The sequence below is a fragment of the Poecilia latipinna genome, unplaced genomic scaffold (genome assembly GCF_001443285.1).
Source record: "Poecilia latipinna isolate Pla-1442-1.1 unplaced genomic scaffold, P_latipinna-1.0 Scaffold538, whole genome shotgun sequence".
Lineage (NCBI taxonomy): Eukaryota > Metazoa > Chordata > Actinopteri > Cyprinodontiformes > Poeciliidae > Poecilia > Poecilia latipinna.
Window position 1 is genome coordinate 176,977 of NW_015113154.1, and position 22,157 is coordinate 199,133.

Below are 22,157 nucleotides of genomic sequence, written 5' to 3' on the forward strand. Positions count from 1 at the left end.
GCTGAAGAGACTCAGCATTTCGGACATCAACTAAAATTAATTACTGAAAGGGTTAGAATATTTTCTAAATGCTTTCCGTTCCCATTTCTTGCTATGGACATTTAGTCAGACAATTGTTCTGGCTAAGTGTCTAACGTCTATGTCTGGGGATGCATCAGAGAGGAAACTGGGGACGGAAAATTGTCCTACAGTTTATTATCGTTGGAAAAAAAAAAAAGTATTTAAGAATTTTGATTTATCATGAAATTTAACTCTGCATCTTCATGTTAGTTCCAAAATCTGAAGATATTGTTGAGATTGTTTCACTATTTTCAGAGATATTAAGATATGCTTTCTTAGGTGTCAGGTTAGTCAGTTTTATTACAGGAACTGTATCTTTTTTTTGGTGAGCTTTTAGGGGTGACAGATGAATTTCCATGATTGGCAGCTCATATAGTTGAGAAACAGTTTGTTTTTTTCCCCTGTATTTTTTACGAGTCAAAACTAAAAACTCTCACCATTTTCAGTCTATAAAACACTTGATGCCCTTTTATATTAAACAATAATTATGAAAAAGGTTAGGGACATATGCTTGGGACTACACAAGTAATTGATCCAAATGTCCCTCTGGGTGACAAATGGAGAACCTTTTATTTCGCTGAGAAAGAGATTAGTTTAGATAAGAGTCAATGTTTAATATCTTGAAGCATTTGAGCTTTATGGATACGCTACTATTAAGGATACAACATCAGTGTTGTTTGGCATTTCCTGATGTTAAGTGTTTGGGAGTTATTGTGGTGTATGGAGAGGTAATAAATTGCTACTTAGTCTTACATTTCTACAACAGAAAGCTGTATGTGGTTGGTTTGAGTATCAAATTACCACATTTACCATACTAGTCACAAATCAATATTCACTATTGTGTAATGTTGTAATACCTGACTGGTATAAATGGAATAAACCTTAATAATAAAGTATCCTGTAACAGTTAGACTGCCCTAAAGCAATCCATTCACAGCAAACATCAGTCACTGTGAACCAAAAAACCTATTTACTCTAGTCTATTATTGAATGACGGCTGAAGTCGGTCCTTTCTGACTGCATTCAGCCTTGACAGGTCATTACAGTAAATGTGCAGAAGAATTGAGAGAGCTCTAAATAATGCAACAGCTTATTAGACTAAATGTATACTCATTCCGGTCTTCCAAAGGGAAAGCAGAATAAAACTCTTTTTTTTTTCCAGCTTCGAAACAAGCTCTCTCTTGACTGATTCACATATTATTGAAACGCTATAAAGCACAATCAAATAACTGACTGGTAATGTTTCCAAATATTCCTTCCATTTTATTGTATGTAGTATCATATTATATGACAATTAAGAACAGTAACAGTGTGAGTTGTGCATATACTGGTAATTAGCAAACTACAGCATTTGCAGAATTTTTTGATTTTGTCTTTGTGCAAAATCCTATTAATTGATAAAGGTTGTTTTTTTTTTTGTTTTTTAAAGAGTGACAATAATACAAGGTACTTTTATTCTCCTGACAATCCACTGAGTCTTTACTGTTCAGCCAAGAACCAGAGCAGAGATTAAGACCAACACACGTGGTTTTTGTTATGATCCTCATCACGACATCCAATCAGCTCAAACAGGATGTGATGGGTGCGTTCACATTCACAGAATGACACTGTGAAGGTAGCTTATCTCACACACCTGACTTGTATTAGAAGAAATATGTAAAAATCTTAACCAAGTGAACACTCATTTTAAAGACGGCTCTGCCATTTTCATTTCTGTCATGACGCACAAGCTTTTTGAAGAAGGTCCTCTTGTCTCTACAGTGGTTACAGTACAGATGAGTAATTTCATAACTTGCCACTCTTTGTCTACTTTAAAAACATAGTTATGAACAAAGCACCTAAAGAGCTTCTGCACATTTTAAATCAAAGAAGGCAAGAAACATAACAGTACAATTATTGTCAAAATTGTGTGCTGCTGAATCGAAGGTCAGTAAACCTTAGACTGTCCAAATTACGTTCGACTGGCGGGCAAGTAACTGGGGGAACGAAAACATCAGCACACTGTTAAGCTTGCGGTAAATAGGATTCTCGACAGTGAAATGATTTCCAGACCAGCATTTGGAGTTTTAGTTTCATTTTGATTCATCCTCCAGTGCACAAGGCTGCTTATAGAGATAGAAAGTCATTTTGTTGCAAGTTGTAAAGTAACCAGATGTAAGGTAAGGCCCAGTGTATAGCATCCACCAAATGGATAAAATAAATTATATGTGCTTTAGTGCCTGCTCTCTGTGAAAGCGTGCACCCCTGCAACACCTATGGTGTGGCATTGAAAAAAAAAAAAAAAATCCTTCACGCAATTCCAGTGAGCATGTGCACATACAGTGCTTTAAAAAAAAAAAAATCGTAAAACTTAATTAACACCTACTTTTAATCCACGTGTTTTTGCTCTCAGAGGCCTGGCTTTCTAGCTTTTTAAAACTTTTCATGGGGGGAACACCTGGGGGAAAAATGGGATAGGAACCATTTGCTAATCTCTGCAACAAGTAAATAACGTCTTGGTTAACAAATTCAAACTGGAATGAAAACCACTTTTGCTTTCTAGTCTGATTTGTTTGGGGTTTTTTTATTCATCACAATTGGAGAGACTGTAAATCATCAATAACAAGCCTTGAAAAGCAACACAGTTAACATGTTTAACTCAGATGGAAATTAGCACTGGGCTGCAATCTTGGTTTTTTTTTTTTTTTTTTTTACAAATCCTCTGCTTTGATTCAATAAAATGCAGCATCCCACAATGCCAGTTTTAAATAAATTAAATTTGAAACCGAATCACAGAATAAAGAGCTAAAATATGTCCCTCCTTGACAAACGTCACTAGACCCACCACCCTGTAATGCCTGGTTTAAAATATTTGGATGTTTTACTTTCTGTCTTCTATAAGATACTGACAACGTAATAGACTCTTAGACGCCACCTATGTTTACTTGCAAGGAATCAGCAATAACTGGTCATGTACAAGCTGAGGAGGGTTACATGTCTCAGTGGAATATTTCAACCACAGCCTTAAGAGTAGCAGGGTAAGCCTAGCCCTAGGAAACTTCCCAGTAAATGGGGTTAGGCTTTGGATACACAACTTTGTTTTGGTCAAAGTAACAATTTATGCAACTGTACATTTTGAGAAGTGTGGTTCCAAACTCATCCTTCTGTATGATATGTTTTGTGAGTGAAGTCATATTAACGACATAATTACAACAATGGGATGAAAGCAGATGGATGAGTATTTGTTTATGTAGTAGAGGAGCGACCTCTGTCAGAGTGACCTCCTGTGTCGCTACAACCCCACTGTACCCTTCTGCCATTTGTGGAAAATTTAACGAGGAGCAGCGACCAAAAGACGACGATCAACACAAACAGCATGTTTCTGATCATTTCAAAAGCGGGCTAAAAATACACCATCATAAGCTGCTTCAGTTACTGGCTAAATATAAATAGTCCAATCTCTGACAGCTCATCATCTCAAGAAGGATCAGGAGGGGAAAGAAAGCAATTTGATGTTCATGTGGGAATTGCATTTCTAATATGATTTACCACTGCTGGTCCTCTTCTGTCACAGTTGAAAATCAAACAGCAGATTTGGTAGTCACATGCTGTTTATGTGGACTGATCAGTGTAACTAGGCCTCCTGCTCTCTGTACGTGCGAGAAAATGAATATTTCAATGTAAATGCAGCTCTTTTGGAACATCTGTGGGATCACTATGTTAGAGGTAAATGATTATGACCTGCACACCTTTAATCATTCGGCTCACCCAGTGAGAGATAATCTACTCAGGGAGACACTGATAGTGTTGCGCTGATGTACAGGATTACACACCATTACGCCACAAGTAGTTGTGAAACCAATGAAAAAGATCAAATGCTCCTCTCCATTCCACGCATTCAAGTCGCCAAGTTGGTTTGATAGTTTGACAAAACCACAGCAAACAGTCATCACAGGCACTCGCTACTTCACACGGATAGGTGTACAGGAGGGGCTGTCACTATTCGAGTATCCAACATATGGACAAAACATGGTGCCTAGTTTACATATAACATATAAAAACACACATTATCTGACATTAAATGGAAATAAAGTTTCACATTTTCAGTCAGCTAACACTACCAGTTATTTCCATTTGGTAAACGCTAGAATAATGAGTTGATGTTTTTTTTTTACTATTGTCTGCGAATTCAGAGGTTTAGATGCATCCTAATGATTTGGTAGAATTGTCTTTAAGGATCCTTTCACACCAGGACACTCCATGTACGCTGATTGGCTGTGGAAATGTAGACCATTTTCACTTTCACAGTGAAAATGGGACAAATCACCTGGGTAATGTCATGCAGTTACAAATGCTGCTCGTTTGGGGCGCAAGCACAAGAGGCTGGCTTTTGAGAGCAGCAGGTGAGGTAAGAAGCTTTCAAGCATGTTGCTTTGCATAAATAAGGCGAATGCAGAAAGTAAAAGTTGGGATTTGAAAAATCCAAAGTGCTGCTCTTCTTACAGATCCACTGAGCAAGGATTTAAAGGTTTTCAGATCACATATATGTCTGTAAGTCCCAGGTAAAAGTGAAGTTCCCTCCTGTTTTTGGTTTCTTCAAAGGTCCAGTTGCATTCCCACTGAAAGCAAACCACATCAGGGTTCATTTACAAGCGAAAAGAGGCCCACGTTTTCAGCAGCCCAAAGCCGGTTTATTGGTCCCCGCCAGAGTCAGATTCGCTTTCACACCTGCCCAAATGAAGCATGCTATCCGAGGGAGGGGGTCGTTCATTTACAGCAGACCTAACAGCTTCAACAGCACGGGTCAAATGTTTTGGATATCCACCTATAAGCTTCTTACAATAGACCTTTGACAGAACTGGTGTAACTGTCTCAGGTTTGAAAACAGTCTTCCTTGGACACACTTTTTCAGCTTTTCCTACAGGATTTCAGTGGGACTGTGATGAGGGTTTTCTGAAGTCCTTCACATGATAATAGACATCATGTTTTTTTCTTCATGATGCCATCAAATTCTGCACCAGTCAGGATGCTGCAGGAAAAACACCCTCATAAAATGAAGGTGCCAAAACCTGCACTTCATAGCTGGGATGGTGTTCTCTGGCTTTTAAGCTTCCATCTTTTGCCTCCTAATATACCGACGGTCATTACTGCATGGCAACACACTTCAATTATAGCTTCATCAGCTCACAGCACACTTATCCAAAAATGAAGTTGTCGCTGACTGAATCTGCAAACAGAGATCTGGCTTTTGATGTCGTTTTTGACTTAATGGCTTGTTCTGATTGCCCTCTTAGCCCATTTTGGTGCATGACTCGTCTCATAACGGATAACAACAACCGTATCAGGATTTTGCAAGGTCTTTTGCTTTAGTGCTGGGACTTAAACTGATATATTTAGAAATAACACTCATCTTTGAGGTACAGAATAATGGTTGGACATTCCCATGGTGCTCAAACTGGAACATGTTTGAACAGAAGGAAGTAACACCTTCAGGCATCTGGAAATTGTACCCAGTATATAAACCAAAACCTGTCGAGGTTCACCGTTCTCTTCCTGATACCTTGGCTGATTTCTTTTGATTTGCTAATAATTTCAGACAAAGGCACAATGTGTCTGAGGTGTTGCCTAAAAATATTTTTATATGCGTGCTTCTTTTCAACTCAAATGTGAAATGTTGTGAACTAATCAGAAGCTAATAAAGGCAGAACACTATATTGTGGGCTTTTTTCAGAAACTTAAAAGGCATGATAAATGTCTCGAGCTTAAAAACCAATAAAACAGAAAAACTTAAATAATTCTGGCATTTAGTAAAGGAATTATTTTGATGATCAGGAAAGGTTTTGTCTGTTTTAATGTGAGACAATATATTGGATTTCAACTGTGTACCAAGCTGATATTAACTGATTAATTAGCCAGGCTGACTGCTCTGGTAGAATCTGCAGTCAGCTGCTTAAATATGTGACACAAAACTTGCAAACTATATGTGAAAATAGAGTTAAGAAAATAAATGGCTGGAGATGGTCTTCTTTGGATTGTCTTTGAAAGGTCAAACTCATAATTGACAACGTCAGCTATATAAAGTTAAACGGTAAATAAATTAACTTGTGATTCAAAGGTTGAGCCCATTTTGATTAAATAACTTTTAACCAAAAAAGCATAATCAAAAAATTAAACTTTTTTTAAATGCTTGAAACTGAATATATTTAATGTTATTTGAAATAAATGCATTAACTGAACATTTTCATCGAACTCATGGATGTTCTTCAAACATATATGTCTTGTTCACTGATATATCTCGACGCGCTAAATCTAATATTAAATAATACATTTTCAATAGTACAACAGAACATTTGTTCCATGTGAAAGTCAAGAAGTGACCAATAGCCTGTATGGAATAAATATCACCAATTTAAAAGTCATTCAAAGAAACAATCTAGAAAGCTATAAAGAAAAAGCAAAAGCGAAGACGTGTTTCAAGGTCTGAGAGCATCAGCAGCAGCGGCCGATGAGTGAGCAAAGAGGCCTGCTGCAAGTATGCAACACACCACAAACTAACTGCAGCATATCATTTTAACTGGGTGGTGAAAGCTGTAAAGTAAAGACGCAACCCCAATTCTGGCCAAGTCCGTGAAGGAAAGGATAGGGAGTTTCCTCTTCTGCTACCCCAACCGATTAACTCTGGAAGAACAAGTGCAGCTTTGCATGCTGACTCATCTTTTCCTCATTTTATTTCATGCCGTCACATCTGAAATTACGCAAACGCTTATAATAAAGCCTCACAGGTCTAAGCTGAAGAAATGGCACTCCAACACATTCTGCTCAACGCTAGAGTGTATAGTGTTGCACAACATAAAGGCTTAATAATAATAAAAGAGTATTAGACACAATGATAGAAATCCATTGTGTTTAGGGGGTGTCCCACCGAAATCTGCATCACACTCACAGGAAGTGACCACACTCCCATGTAACTCCATTTAGTGTGAATTTCTCACGCCATCTGGAGTCCTGTGAGATTAGCTAATTGTTCTGCCACTAATTATATGACATTTTTTGCTGTGTTTTGTAAAAAGCTTTGTGAAAAGTATTCAAACCACTTGAACTTTTTCACATTTTGTCCACATTACAGCAATAAACTTTAATATATTGAACAGAGAACTTGGGGTTTCCTGATGTGATTCATGAATTCTATTGAATAGAATGCAATGTATTTGACTGCCATTGCTGAATTAAGCCTGATTAAGATTTACAACTAGAAATGTGAGAGATTAAACTAACATTTATGGCCAAGTGTCTTAAAGAAATCCACACATCACTTCAAATCCCCATGGTGAAAGGTGGTGGTAGCAGAATCATGCTGTGGGTTTCTGGTTCATCGGTTAGGAAACAGAACGTGGTCAAATTTGATAGGAAGCATCTAATGAAAAAAACATGTTACGAGGCTTCAAAATACTTTAGAACCTCGTGAGAAACCTAACCTTTCAGGAGAGCAATAACCCTAGACATATGAATAAACATGGCACTTTTCAGACTTTTTTTTTGTAAAAAAAACAACAAAAAAAACTTGTTAAATCCATGCAAAATTTTCCTTCAGTGCAGTGTCCTAGTTTTTGTCAGCCTATCGCATCAAATCCCAATAAATCAGAGTGAATTTACTTCTTGTATACTGACAGAAATGCAAAAAAGTTTACAGGATACAAATAGTTTTGCAACCACAAGTGATATAAAGCCTAAGAAACCACAAGAGAGATTTATTCAAATAAAGCAAGCTGTAATCATGAAAATTACCATCTTCTCCAGCTACTAAAAAGCAAATCTGTGATCTCCTGCTGCAATAATGGTAACAACTAAGATTTTAAAGTACACGTTAGTACCAATGCAGACCATGGCAAGAGACTGGAGCCAAAAGAATTAGGATCTTCATAAGTGGAACACAGAAGAAACATGGATGTTTAAGCTGCAAAAAAAGACAGAGCTGCTAATAGGATAGATAAGTTTCAATCAAAATCAATACTAAAGGATTAAAAAACCCTATGGGAATCCACACCCACCATCAAACAAACCTAATTACAGCCCATGCGCTAAAATGAAACATGAACAGAGAGAGAAAAGGATATCAAAAAGTGAGCAGAGGGAACAAATCAGCATAGTGTAAAAAAACACAGAAGAGCAAGGGGAAAGAGGGAAATAAAATTAAAAAAAAAACTCTGGCATCACATCCTAAGAATGTCAGCAATGAGCCTACAGACCACATCCCAACACGTTAGAGTCAAATTCAGGATCCCATCCAGACCTATAGCAACAGAGAGGAATAAATGGACAACTGAATGAAAGAAATGAAAGAAGGGGGCCCAAAATGACAATCCAATAAGCATCTTTAATCTACATCACATGATGCAATCCCACAAATTGTTTTGAAATTGTTGCGTGCAGTCAAACATTTTCTCATTTAAAGGGAAAAAAACCACACATAAAAAAAAAACAGAGAAAAACATAAATGTGGAAATGGAGGGAAAAAAAGAAAACAAGAGAATCAGAGGGAGAAACATAAGGCGATGTGTTTTACTGCATACCTCAAACTGGGTCGCTACGAGTACAGCAGAGACCTGAAACACATCTGATCTGGAACGGCCCAGGTTATGGAGAGAACTGGCCAACAATGGAAACGCATGGCCTTTCGATTCACACACACAGTACCACACATAAGACCACAATAATAGAAACAGGAAAAAAAAAAAAACAGAAAAGAAAATTATATATACATTTCAAACAATATGAGGAACAGATACAAGTACATTTGATAGGATTCTGCGCTGCACTAATGTCCTTAAAAAAATGCACAAAGGACTGTTGTCTGAGAACAACAGACAAAAAGAGACTATGTGAATTGAACAACAACGTACACAAAACAAGTCAGTAATGCAGCTAAACAACTGGCTGAGCAGACTAGTCCAGTCCTGTCTCCTCACTTGCCTCTCATTCTCCCTCCTGCAGCCTCCACGATTCTATCTTATGCTCTTTTCCTACGATCACAGGGAGCATGTTACAGCAGCAGTAATAGCACATGACAAGGTGACCTGTGCCCCACACAGGATGGGCTAAACTGGGGTGGAAGAAGTGGTGGGGAAAGGGTAGGAGGGGAGGGGGGGGGGGGTCATCATGTCCCGTGTCCAGCCCTATGGTCTCTGCAGCCCCCTCCCCACCCCCCACAACGTTCAAACACCCAGGCTCCACTGCTGGCCAGCAAAGGGAGAGGGGAGGCAGTAACGGCAGGCTGCCCCCTTTGTGCTGGGCCCCTTGCTGGACTCTGGAGAGGGGAAAGAGACAAGGCAGGGAGAGGCCCGCTCAAACACACACACCAAAAAGTCCCTTTTATGTCAATGCCGAATATGACAAAGAACGCACATTTTATAACACGCCGAGTTCAGCACACAGACCCCGACAGACAGACGTGGACATGTGGCAGGTGGGTGCAAAAGCACTTAGTCCAAAAGTTATGTAACCCTCCATAAAACACCAACTCTTATTCAGAACATACTATTCATAAAAAAACAAACTATATATAATTATACATTTAGGACACAAATTATTTACACCCCTGCAAGAGTTAGATTTGAAATTACTTTGTTTTTGATCCAACACTTTTGTTTCTGTTAGGTAATAAGAAAGGCATTTATAAAAAGAAAAAAAGGAGTACGTTTTATCCATTTTTAATTACTTTTTATTATGATCTCTACTTCTCGTCATCACCCACCCTGTCAGGGGAATAAATTGTTGTGGGTTTATCTGTACTTCACATGTTTGATTACACAAAATTGAAAAGAAATGAAATAATTCCATAACATAAATGCACTGCCCTGTTTGCTCTCTGAGAATATTTTCAGCATAAGTTGAACCTCTGTGAAAACATATGGGGCCTGTTTAATTTATTCTAGCCAGAAGCATTTAACCACAGAAAGTAATTGAAAACACGAAGACATTAGGAAGAACTTAACACGTCGTTAGTTTCAAAGGAACTGAACAAATGTGGAAAACTACACACATGCACGTAAGCAGATTACACAGGGTCTTTACAGTTAAGTAGCGTCATACTCTCTATACGGTCACATGTAGAATGAAGCAACTGACTACAGTAAAAAAAAAAAAAAAAAACCAGAAGTAGGCAGTTGGAGGAGTGTTTAAGAGTTTCTATAGGTTGTACCATCTCCAGCGGCACACTGATACGTAAACAATCTGCTACAACTTGATTCAAAAGTACAGGGTCCCCAGTTAAGTCATCTCAGTAAAAGTTTATCTCAATCTGATAAAAGAAAATGACCTGTACTCCAGCAACCGCTTGCTGCTGAATTCAGTTTTAATGGTCACCCTAGTTTAAACCAACTATTTGTTTAAGAGTCAAGGCAAGTTTATTTGCATAGCACATTTCAGCAACAAGGCAGTTCAAGTTCACACTTAATTTATGTGACTTAAAAGTCACACTCAGGTCACAATATTTTATAATATGTTCATAACATACCAAGTTATCCAACAGTGGCTAAATAGTTTGGAGTGGGAAAACATTCCCTAAATCAGGGGATCAGTTGATGAACTGCCTTCTTTAAATGCAACAAAACAAACTAATCAGCTTGAAATGAGCAAAGGAAAATCCTCCTGCTGCCATTAGTCATATTTAATCCTTTCACATTTACTTTCTAACTGGAGAGCAGCTAAGAGTGGACTGTGGAGTTGTCTGTATCTCAAATAAAAACAACAAAAGGCTTGCAGCAGATATTGATTATTCATCATAATAAACAGTGGCAGGATTCTCCGTGACTGATAAAGTGATTGCAAACAGCAAAGTACGTTTGGTCTGTGACTCTGGCTTAAATGTCACTTTCTTCTCAATCAACCCTAGAGAGGCCAGTGAGAAAGGCAAGGAAATCATTTTATACAATATATTGGTACAAAAAGTGACACCAGAAAGAAGGTATATATATATATNTATATATATATATATATATATATATATCTTTACAGAGAGAATATGTAAAATCAAATCAGAAGTGTTTGTTTTGATTCGAGCTACAAATAAGCTTATTTAGATGGATTTGATTAGTAAATCTTTAGTTAAGTCTGGAAATTACAAGACAATAATGGCTTTGTCCTTTATCTTTAGGGAGTGACACTACATAATTAGGTTTTGGGAAATTTTGCACACACACACAAAAAAAAAAATCCCCATTTTTCCTTTTCTTAAAGTATGTTCCATCTATAGTCTCAGTGCACTTTTGGTGCGTTTAATATCATTTTACAACAGTTTGTTATTTTTTATTTAAAACCTGTATCAGAACTTTTTCAACTATTTATGCTTTTCTCTAAAGCCTTGGTGCTAAAATTGTGGCGCAAATATGACTAGAATTTCAGCTTCCTGTGTGGCACTTAGTAGATATAACAGACATTTCAAAGTAAATATGAACAAATGAATCCTCATGCAGAGCTCAAAAAGAACCAACAGCCATGTTGCTCTTTCTTGTTTTCAGATGCAACTCTTTTGGAGCTTTTTCTAATATACCAACTACTCTAGTGTTTCCATGACCTTTCAAACTAGTGTTGCCTTTTTTATAGCTTAATAGTGCGTTTTTGGTTGCTTTTCATTTAGTTCCTTAACCATTTCATGTCTTCACTAATTTTGCCTTCACACACCAGACTTTAGGGCTCAGAATTTAAGTTCTGTACCATGGGACAATTTTGTAACAATTAACCAAGTTGTACTTGCTTTAAAATTTGAAAATGAAAGCAGGCTTTTACCTCAAAGCTGATTGTTAGAAAATGTGTTCATAAGACCCCAATAAATAAAACCAACCAGCAGGAGGTCATGTAGAATTATTTGGGCTTCTTCAAGTCATAATCTGTCATAAGACAACTGTCCAACACAGGGATCAGAACCAAAACAAATTAAAATAGCAGTAAGTTGTCATATGATGTACAGTAAAATTCAATAACACATTAGAGTTGAGTTGAACATACCACAACAATCATTACCATAATATCTGGCTCCCACAACAGGAAATTTAGTAACATATAATGAATTAAGCACAAAAGTACGAAATTGACTCGTTTACAAATACGAAAGGATAGAAATGGCAATGCATTGGTAGGAAATCGAGGCTTCAATTGGCGAACGTCTTCACCTTATTTAGCTCATTGGAGTTGTTTTTTTTAAGTGCGTCGTCGTTTGTTATCAAATGCCTTCCGTTTCGTTTTATAATCTAATTCTAGTTAGTTTTCTTTGCCGTGATAAGGTATGAAAAATTCAGCATAACTAAGACACGTCGAATACACACACTTAAAACGTTCTCACAGCGTTACATCCCGCATGTCCATTTTAGTAAGACTTGAAGAAAGCAAAAGGAGAAAGAACATGTCTCACCTGGGGTTTTAGCATGTCCTCGCGCTGTTTCTAAGTCTCGAAGCCTCTCTTCGGTTTTCCCAGGTTGTTAATCCTGTTTGGTAAAAAGCAAAATGGTATGTTGCAAGTCACCGAGTGTGCTTTTACCCTCGGACCTGACCTGCAGTCGCTCCGTTTATGTAACACTGAACTATTTTCAACAGTAACATACACACTCTGAAGTGATCTTACGGCTATCAGGCAACTGCGTAGGTAAACACACTGATTAAAAAAAAAAAAAAAAAACTCTTGGACACATGTTCCTCGTAAGCTATGGGGGCGAGTAAAGAGAAAAATCACAATCATTCAAACCACGACTTGAGTATTCCTTCAGTGCCTGCGAGTTTCATACCTCAGCTCAACTTTTCCCCATGAAGACCGTGCAGCTTTTTAATCCTCTTTAGTTGTGGTTCGTCGTCTTTGTGCTTTTGCAATGCGTGCCCCCCTTCATATTGTGCCGCTTACGAAAAGGAAAAACCACGTCCACGCTACGTACGGTATACTTCAAGAAATGTAGAAAAGACTTCGGGCAGAATACGTCAAACTAGTACGCCCTTCCAGACGCTGGCACACATACACTCGCAAACACACACGGGGTGGGTTGTAGTAGCTAGCATTAGCGTGGCTAGCTGCCTGCTTTAACCCTCAACGCGGCTGAGACTTCGGCCGGATAATTAGCCGCTCTCTGAGCGCGAGTCGCTAACTCCCAACCGAAAAACACAGCAAACAGGTAGCTACCAGGCAAACACACAGAAAACTTGAGCGCACCTGCAGCAGTCCGACAAGAAATAGGCTAATCCTCCTTCTACTGGACCCAAATAGATGGCCATTACTTTTTGTTATGCACCGCCCCTCCTCCTTTCGCTCTCTACTGGGGAAAAAGGGATTTCCCCCCTCGGCGTCTACGATAGCCAATCATAGCCCGGCTTGATGTGCGTCCTGTTTTTTGGTTGGTGGGGTTTGTTGTCAAGCTCCCATTTGATTGGTCGGATCAGGTGCTCGTAACATAAAGCGCCTCCCCGTCAAACAGGGGTGTGTCTTTACGTCAGAGGTAACGAAGAGGTAAACAACTTTGACCGCGTGAGGTTTAAAGCAACATGGGTACACCGCTGATCTCTGAATCAGTGACAGACCTAAAGCGCGGATTACCGTGCTCACGCTGCCAGCGGCACTGCTGCTTTGTAGGTCGAAATAAACAGCAGTTTCAATCAGTCTGTGTGCGTTCAGATGCAGCAGAGCGGAGTGTCTTTGTTTCCATTTGCATCCGCTTTGGAAATTCAGAAAACCCTATTGCAGCAGCAACTGATCTCACGCAGTTGAAACTTTAGGCACCAGAGATGCCGAGGTTCACAAGTTTTATCTAATGCTTTATAAACGTTTTTCTTTCTTTTTTGGCAGTTTTAAATGTGTGCAGCGAGGCGTGCATATTGTAGAGGTGTGTCTTCTCCGCAGTACGGTGGTAGGCTGGATCCAGGCGATTCAGTCGCATGGCGATGCTGCTATGCATTTGCTTAGCATGAGAAAAGGTTGTATAGCTGTGATTTAAATGATATCAAAAGCGTTTTCTCGCCACCCTATGGGGTATGGTTACACATCGCTTTTATTCGCATCTCGTATACATGCTATGGCTAAAATGAGGGTGTAAGCTTGTAAGTGTGTGTGAGTGGGTGGGTGTGTGTGCGCATAGGCGCTTGATCATGGTGCAAATGAAGCGATCAAGATTCAGTGGGGGTGCCAGTGTTGCACTATTAGGTCTTTGTGTGTGTCGGAAGTACAGCTAAAAACATGGCTTGCAAATTAATTAGTGACTTTTACTGTTTAAAATTAAGTGGTATTAGAGAACTGACAGCCTGGACTCTTTCTTACATATTTGAATACAGTCTATAACATATTTTGGCACATGGTTTAAGCAATATGAATCAAGTGATATAAACAACAGAACAAAGCTAAAGAACATACATTTTCTCCAGTTTTTCAGTCATTGAGAGAGGAATGCTTAAAATTACAATGGGCACATTAGACGAAGAGCAAAGGATTTGAATTCTGAAAAAAGGGTTCCCCTGTCTGAATCTTAGACATTTAGTTTGAAGTGCTCCTTACTGCTAACATGAGAGTTTAACTATGCTAAGATTTAAACATCTGTCTGAGGCCTTCAGGAAGAGGGTTGTAGAGCATATATGTCTGGAAATTTATAGAGATCTCAAAAGAACCTAAAATCAGTCCACTTTCCCAGTATGCCCTGGTCTGGCCCTCCAAGCAAGTTCACAAATCATTTGCTCTTTGGTTACAAACTGAAAAGAAATACAGCTGAAAGTAAAACTAAAAGTAAAACACCTAAAATGGGTTGCCATTAAAGCTTTTAACAAAGATGGAAAATTAGTAGGAAAACCTAGTTTTATCATGAAGGACCTGTTTGACTTTCGAAATAGTGTCCTTTTCAACCGCAGTCAACCACAGTGTTATCATAGTAGTTATACCATCAGGGGATTTCGCCAGTTTATAAGAGAGGTTTCTACATCTTCACCACTCGTTTCAGTCTTTCTGGTGAAGAGAAAACACAAATACCAGTTTCTTCAATTCATCTGGAGTGTGAGGGAATGCATATTAGTTGGTTTTCTATACAGAGAACTGCTCACCACGGAGCATTCATAATAATTTTAACCCGGTGCTATGCTCTGAGCTCATATCTTAGTGAGCGCACTCAGAGTGAATAATGCAACAAAAATCCCAAATCTGCATTGATCACACCAAGGTCCTAAAGTCTCAGATTGGTTTTAATGGGTCACAATAAAGCAAGTACTATGTAGTTGCATCATAAACCCTTTCAAGCACAGCACAGCTTGTGCTTTTCCTTTTCTTCCTCCTTCTTTTTGTCATCCTCTTTCCTCAACACTGAGTACCATGCCAGGTTTTCTCTGACAGCAAGACAACCTAGAACTTAGACTCCTGCTTGAAAAAAAAACACATCATCCGTCAGTCCTTCAACATCCAGCTGTATGTGTACAATTTGGAGGTGTGTGCACTATTATTTTTGAGAGAGAACTTTATTTCTCATGAAACCCGGAGCATACTGATATATTGTGTCTGTTGCAGGTTTTGGTCATTTGGTTTGTGTGTATTTTTTTTTTTTCTTTTCAGCTACTTCAGATCTTTTTTATTGCAGGCAGAAAGGGATTTCAGCAGAAGCCAAAAGCATAAAGATTAATTACCTTAAGTGCTGGCTGCTTGGCGTGGGTGTAAATGGGGTGTGGCTTTTGAGCAAGCTTGGCCAAAGCTCCTTCCGATTCATGAATGACCCATCCACAGTGTGACCTGTTCACTCGCCATGAATAAATTACCACTGTATTAATGAGCATGACAAAACTGAAAGTTGAAACATCCCTTAACTGTGTTATTTTTTTTTTCTTGGCATAATTCCCAAATCTATGTTGTTGTTTCATGTAAAGAAACAACAACATAGATGCTTTATGAGTATGAAGTTTCTAAGTATACATACTAAATTGAGATTATTTTTTTTAATTAAAGAAAATCCACTCTATTTCCCTCTGCACACCTACAAATATGCATGCATTTTACAACACAGTATGCATTACCTAAAATGCAGCATTTTGTTTACCTGAACTAGGAGTGGAGGTGGTGTAAAAAGCAAAGCCAGCTTCACCAACTATGGGTCTCTGCAACATTTTCTCCCCCCATTTTACAATATGACAGGGCTTCCATGTGTGTGGCAGTAAGGTCAGTGAAGGGGGCCTGAGAAGGTGAAGGTCAGATGTGCATCTAAAGTGTAAACACCATAAAGACCCCAGATAAGGAGGGGAGGGGGACATGTGAGGGAGGCCAGTCTAAACTGTGCACGCCCAAAAGAGCACAAAAACAAGAGCTGAATAGAATACGGACGCAACGTTGAGACGTACTGTATGTCTTTACCGTTTTGTGTTTTGAAAGAAAAATACAATTTTATACAAACAATTTTTTCAATGCTGCATACTCTTATACAAATTACAAATTTAGCACCTGAGGGAGTTTGGATGCAATAAAACACGAGTTGCAGTCAATTAACTGACAATAAACTGCATTAAAACTCACAGACAAGCTACCTTAACTCATGAAATGTGCAGCATCTCTCTATTTGTCTTTGCAGAGAGCTTCAAGAGCCACAGCGCAAATCAGCTCTTCTGTTTTTTTGCTCTCCAAATCCCTTTCTAGCAGAGCTTTTCCTCCAAAATGGCAAGAATTTTTACAACTAACATTCCCTCACTATTCTAGTCTATTCCACATTAGACAGTTATGCGTTTTGTACCCGCTGGTTTGGACAAAGAGCACAGACTACTCAACAATTAGCCTCACACCATAAACCCCAAGGACACATGTGCAAAGTTCACTGTCAGCTACAGACTTGTTTACGCCAGCTTTACATTCTATCTGCGCCTCAAACGTAGCATGTTCTGAGGCTGCCAGCACCTTCAACATGTCTCAAAATTCTTTTTTTTTTTTTTTTTTAACTGTTCATTCATGTGCAAAAAGCTCATAGCGAACTGTGTGAGTGTAATGCTCATGTTTGTGGGGAGTCGATTCTTGTCCTGTGGCTTGGCCTTTGTCCAAGTCTGGCACCAACTCTGGATCAAGCCGTTCTCCTAAAAGGGGGAGTGGACGGGAAGGGGGGCGGGGGGGAGGGATTATTTTGGCTCCACAGCACGCATGTCAGACATGCATCCTGGCCCAGCCATTTTGTGTCCTCAGATGCTCCAGTCTTTCACAGTGTGCTGGCCTGCTCTTTGGAAACCAAGAGAGTGGAAATCATAAATCAGAAACGACTGACCCACTAAAAGTATGGGAGTCAGTATTTGTGGCAATGGCGCAAAGACATAAATAACTGACAGAGTAACGAAGCTCCCAGTGAAAACACAATCTACTGACAGGCGGATTTAACTGCATGTTTTTACTGTGGTGTAAAACAACAGTACATGATGCACAAACATCAACTAAAATATGTCGGTTTTCATGTTAAAACTACCCATTAGAAGATTTGTATTTAAAGTACCATACTTATACAATACAAACTAAAGAATTTCAGATATAAACGTACGAGCAAAACAAATAAGACGTTACCGTAAGAAAAATCGCCTTGCTAAAATATTCACTCCTCTCCACATTTTCTCAAATTACAACCACAAACTCCAGTGATGCAAAGTGATGCATAATTTTAAAGTGAATGGAAAATGTGCAGGACGTAAACTAGATTTCCCAGAGAAGATTAGTGAACAAATAACAACACAAACAGAGAAAACTAAATAGAAGCTAAAAGCCATATAAGGTTACAAAAGCAATATCCCAAGTTTTCAACATATTACTGAACTATCCAAGCATCTGAAAAATGAGGAGAGTGCCACAAGTACAAGACCAGGAGGACATGCCATATAAGCGTTATTCTTTTTAAAGGAGCAGAAAATAGGTCCATAGCAACTCTGGAGGAGCTGCAAATAATCACAGTTCAGGAGGTAAAATCTAGTCATGTGCACCTTAAATCCAGCCTTAATGGAAAAGTGGCAAGAAGCCACTTTCTAACTAAGCTCTCCTTTGTGTTAGTCTGCCACATGAAACTCTAAAGTTTCAATTATTGTTTGTGATTTGTAATGTTTTCAAAATCTGAACAAGGACAAGGGCTCTTTTGTTCTGGATAATGCTGTGAAAAAAGTGTTGTTCCAGCTAAGCAGGAAGGTAATAAAACCTGAGATGGACAGGCAGCTTTGTGGTGGTCTGAAGACAATTAGCCACCTCAGTTAGTACAGCTGCATGTCACATGTATCTGCTTTAAAAAAAAAAAAAAAAAAACGATTTCAAGTCTTTCTTCAGGATTCAGTGCTTCAAAGAGCATCCGATTCTGAACGCACCCAAAGGCATCTTTGTTGAGACTTGGAGGGAATGTGATGATTGGCTGGGAAACCTCTTAATGGACTTTTTGCCTTTTCTGTCTGGTGACGTAACATGAATGTATGGTATGCCTATGAAACTCAGGATATCCTGCGTGAGGGACTGCCACCCTGTTCTACTTATATCTGTCATCATGAGATGCCTCAGGCCACTGGCCAAGACCCACACAGACTCACTTCCCCTGAGTGATCTGCACTTTGTATTGAGTGTTAAATCGCTATCATCTTAGCTCAGTGAGGCATCTCTCTCTCTATGCCTCTTTCTATCTGTCTTTGGCAAAAGGAGCAACTACTGTCCAGCTGAGAATGTTGTAGGCCAACAACCAAGCATTGACAAATCCCCTTCACCATCAGGGACCATCTTAGCACCACTATCTGCAGCTCAGCGCTTGACTTGTTGACAAGCAGGTCGCTGCTGGTGAAGATGAGCACTTTCCGCTCTCTCGTTATCCAACATTTCACTTCAAACTAAAGCATGTGTCGGTTCTTACTGATCTCACCTCAGTCCGCTGTGCAGCACAAAGCCAGTTTGATTAGTCTGAAAATGCCTCTGCAGCAATCGGGATACTAGGAAGACAGGAAATCAGAGCATGCAGTGCATTGCAACAGTGCCCAATAACCCTTTGAACTTGTCTACATCTTGTCCTGTTACACCTAAACTACCACATACTTTTCATGTAACCCATTAATAAAAAAGTAGAGTGGAATTGTAAAGGAGACGAGGACACATGGTTCTCAATATATCTATATGGATAAAATCTGAAAAGTGTGCGATGCATGTGCATTCAGATGCCTTTACTCAGAGCCTCAGAGCCTGTTAGAGAATGTTACCAAATGAATGACCTGCTGGAGATAAAATTTTCTTAAGCATTTTCACAAATGCATGTAAAAAAAACAACAAAGAAAAACAGTTTCAAGCCTGCGCAAAACATCTCTGATGACAGGATGAAGCAAAAGAGGATGACAGTGGGATACAGGAAATAACAAGGTCGAAGAGGAAACACACTGATCGATCTGATGGAAGTGGAGAGAGTCAGCAGTTTTAAGTCCCCTCAGATCAATATTACTCGGTGATGTAAACACGGAGGCTCACTGTGGCTATAAACATGCCCACAATCCGCCACATGTGTGGAACCTCGGGCTGCAGCAGCTGCGTCACAACGTGTGATGAGCAAGATGCAGAACCCTGCTTGGCGAATCCATACAGCAGGCGATGTAAACAGCATGGGTCCTCAAAGGGAGTAAACAGCTAACGCGTGGGGGACATTTTCCAAGAAAGACACTCACGCGGCTCTCAACACATCCCAGCCACAAGCTTGGCAGTCCGTAGTGCTTTGGAAAACATTACAGGGTAGAATTTCCAGAAGTTTCAGGACGGTAGTGGTAGCTCCCACTCCTGCATTTTCCTGCCTACACAAATATTGTAGTACTGTAGTTGTTTTTTTGTGTGTCACATAGCCTAAAGCACTAAGAGGTCAGGAGGTTTGCGCCAATGGATTTCTTTTTCTTGCCTTCAAAACCACTAAAAATCTATCCAGGCACTTGTGACAAAAGCCTTAAAGATTGTTCAAGTTCCTCTCATACTTTAGCATTAAAGGGATTCTTTTGGGCTAAACCTGGAAGACCAAAGGTTAGTTGCCTTAATTTTCTCATAACGTCACTAAGACAAATTTAGTTATTAGACCTTGGGGGGAGGAGGGAGTATATGAATAGTTACCATATATATAATTATCTAGATTATTAATGCGATGAGAAAGTCGCAGACAGAGAAATCCCTCCAGAGGACTTTTCTGTTTCTGCAAAATGGAAACGTTACTGCTTACAACACATTCTACTGTAGTGTTTACAGCTCCCTCTAGTGGATGTATGCATGGAAGATATAAACACACAACTGCTGCTCCCTGCGAAAAAAAACTGCATCATAAAATTTTATGACTTTTTAAACTCATGGCTACCTATCAGTAAAAAAAAAAAAAATTCTAGCAAGTACAAATAATTTGTTGTTTCCAAGCAACTGAAGATTAAGAAGCATAACATCAATACATGTTTGGCACAAACAGGGAAGTTTGTTCTTTTACCTGTGGTGCCAAAACAAGAACAAAGTTGCTTCTGGCAAGGACGTTTTGTACTTCACATCAACTCTAGTACAGAACTTTTGGAAGTCCTCGTACGTTCTGTCTTCTCCATTACTCGTACATTATAGTTGTCTGACACCTCAAAAGAAAAGGTTCAGCCCAGACACAGTCTCAACAACAAGCTGCAACAATGGTGTGTGACGTCAATTTGTATTTTCACCTGGGAGTGAGAGGTGAATGAATTTCTCTGTTCTTGTGGAGAATGTAGAGGCCTTTACGAAGTATCATCCAGGTTCAGACACGGTCTGCAACAGTCTATTTGCAATCATTGCGTTTCATATTTGTAAAAATGAAATGCATGAAACTGTTGGGCCTAGACACATCTAAAGAACTGAGAACTGTGGATGTTGTGCATTGCTCTAAAACAGTCTGGACTTTTGACAAGATGAATGTGCGGAAATTTTAAACAGCATGATAGTATGATTCATTATCACAAAATAGGGGGATCAGACTTTCAGAAAAATCTAGTTGGTCTAAAAGTGACAGCAATAAAACAATACACTTAGTATCTGTCAATAATGGCTTTCTTTTTGACACTGTTGTTGACACACTAGTGCATATCTAATATTTGTCCTGTTGAAATCTGCTCCTCTACCAGACTGGCCATGGGCATCAGCATGATCTGTAAAATGCCTCAAGTTTGGGATAGAGTTTTTATTATCGAGACTTTCCTTTAAAAAAAAAATATAAAAAACCCCTAAAAAAACAAACAAACAAAAAAACACGAAAAACTGTTGAAAACAGTTTGTCCTTCTCCTTCCACTTCGCAATTATCACATAAAACACATTGAAGTTTTTGGTTTTAACGTGATACAATTTGAAGGCGTTCAAAGACTGAATACGAGCACCACTGATACGTCACATAAGTCATACTTTTATTTTGAAAGCCTCGCTTTTATTCTGGTAAATTGAACAGAAACCAGTACAGATAATGAAAATCAAAGGTAACTGAAGGACTTTGCTGATAATTATTTAACGCGTCTCTTTAGTATAGCCTTGGTATTGCATTATTATGTATACAGTAATCAATACAAAGACCTAAACCTCTGTTTGAATGCGTGCTGCAGACATTTGGACGTCACACACCGCCGGCGGAAGCCGTTTTCACATGATAGCAATTTTTAGGCGAGGCGCTCGCCAAGCTAGCATAAGTTAGCTAACAGATAATTTAAAAAAAACAAAAAAAAAAGAGCTTCCAAAGCGTCAATAAATGCAATGTTCGGTTATCTGCGGAAAGACGTGTAACAAAAACCTCATCGTCACCTCTAGAGGTTTATGTCACAATATGCAGTGGGACTGCACGCAGTTGGTCCCATGGTGTAATGGTTAGCACTCTGGACTTTGAATCCAGCGATCCGAGTTCAAATCTCGGTGGGACCTCGTCTTTTTATCCCCATTCGGAAAGAGAGTGTCCGACCTACAAAGGTGGGTAAAGCAACCCAGTATTGTACTCATTTAATTAGACCACTACTTCAACTTATTGTTTACTGAAGTAAAGCTAAAAAGTAGCCTTCGGAGTAAGCACACGAGAATATAAAAAGTCAGGTAAAAAGGCAATTCAAGTACTGAATAATTGATTTAATATTTAGAAATGATGTCATCAGACAAAAATATAATGCGATGCGGAAA

At 39.0% G+C, this 22,157-nt stretch overlaps 1 protein-coding gene and 1 non-coding gene across 3 annotated transcripts in view; one reads left to right on the forward strand and one right to left on the reverse strand.

Annotated features, from left to right (window-relative positions):
- Positions 1–13,335, reverse strand: part of vdrb (vitamin D receptor b) — a 30,307-nt gene extending 16,972 nt beyond the window's left edge. The window contains exons 1-2 of one of the 2 annotated variants that reach the window (XM_015041101.1): positions 13,232–13,335; positions 12,446–12,518 (exon numbers count right to left, since the gene is read on the reverse strand). The gene's annotated coding sequence lies outside the window, so the exon portion shown is untranslated. The other variant, XM_015041100.1, reaches the window with a different exon arrangement.
- An 8,501-nt stretch (positions 13,336–21,836) lies between these two features.
- trnaq-uug (transfer RNA glutamine (anticodon UUG)) lies at positions 21,837–21,908 on the forward strand. The gene has a single exon. It is a non-coding gene; the product is annotated as a tRNA-Gln (tRNA).
- The last annotated feature ends 249 nt before the right edge of the window (positions 21,909–22,157 follow it).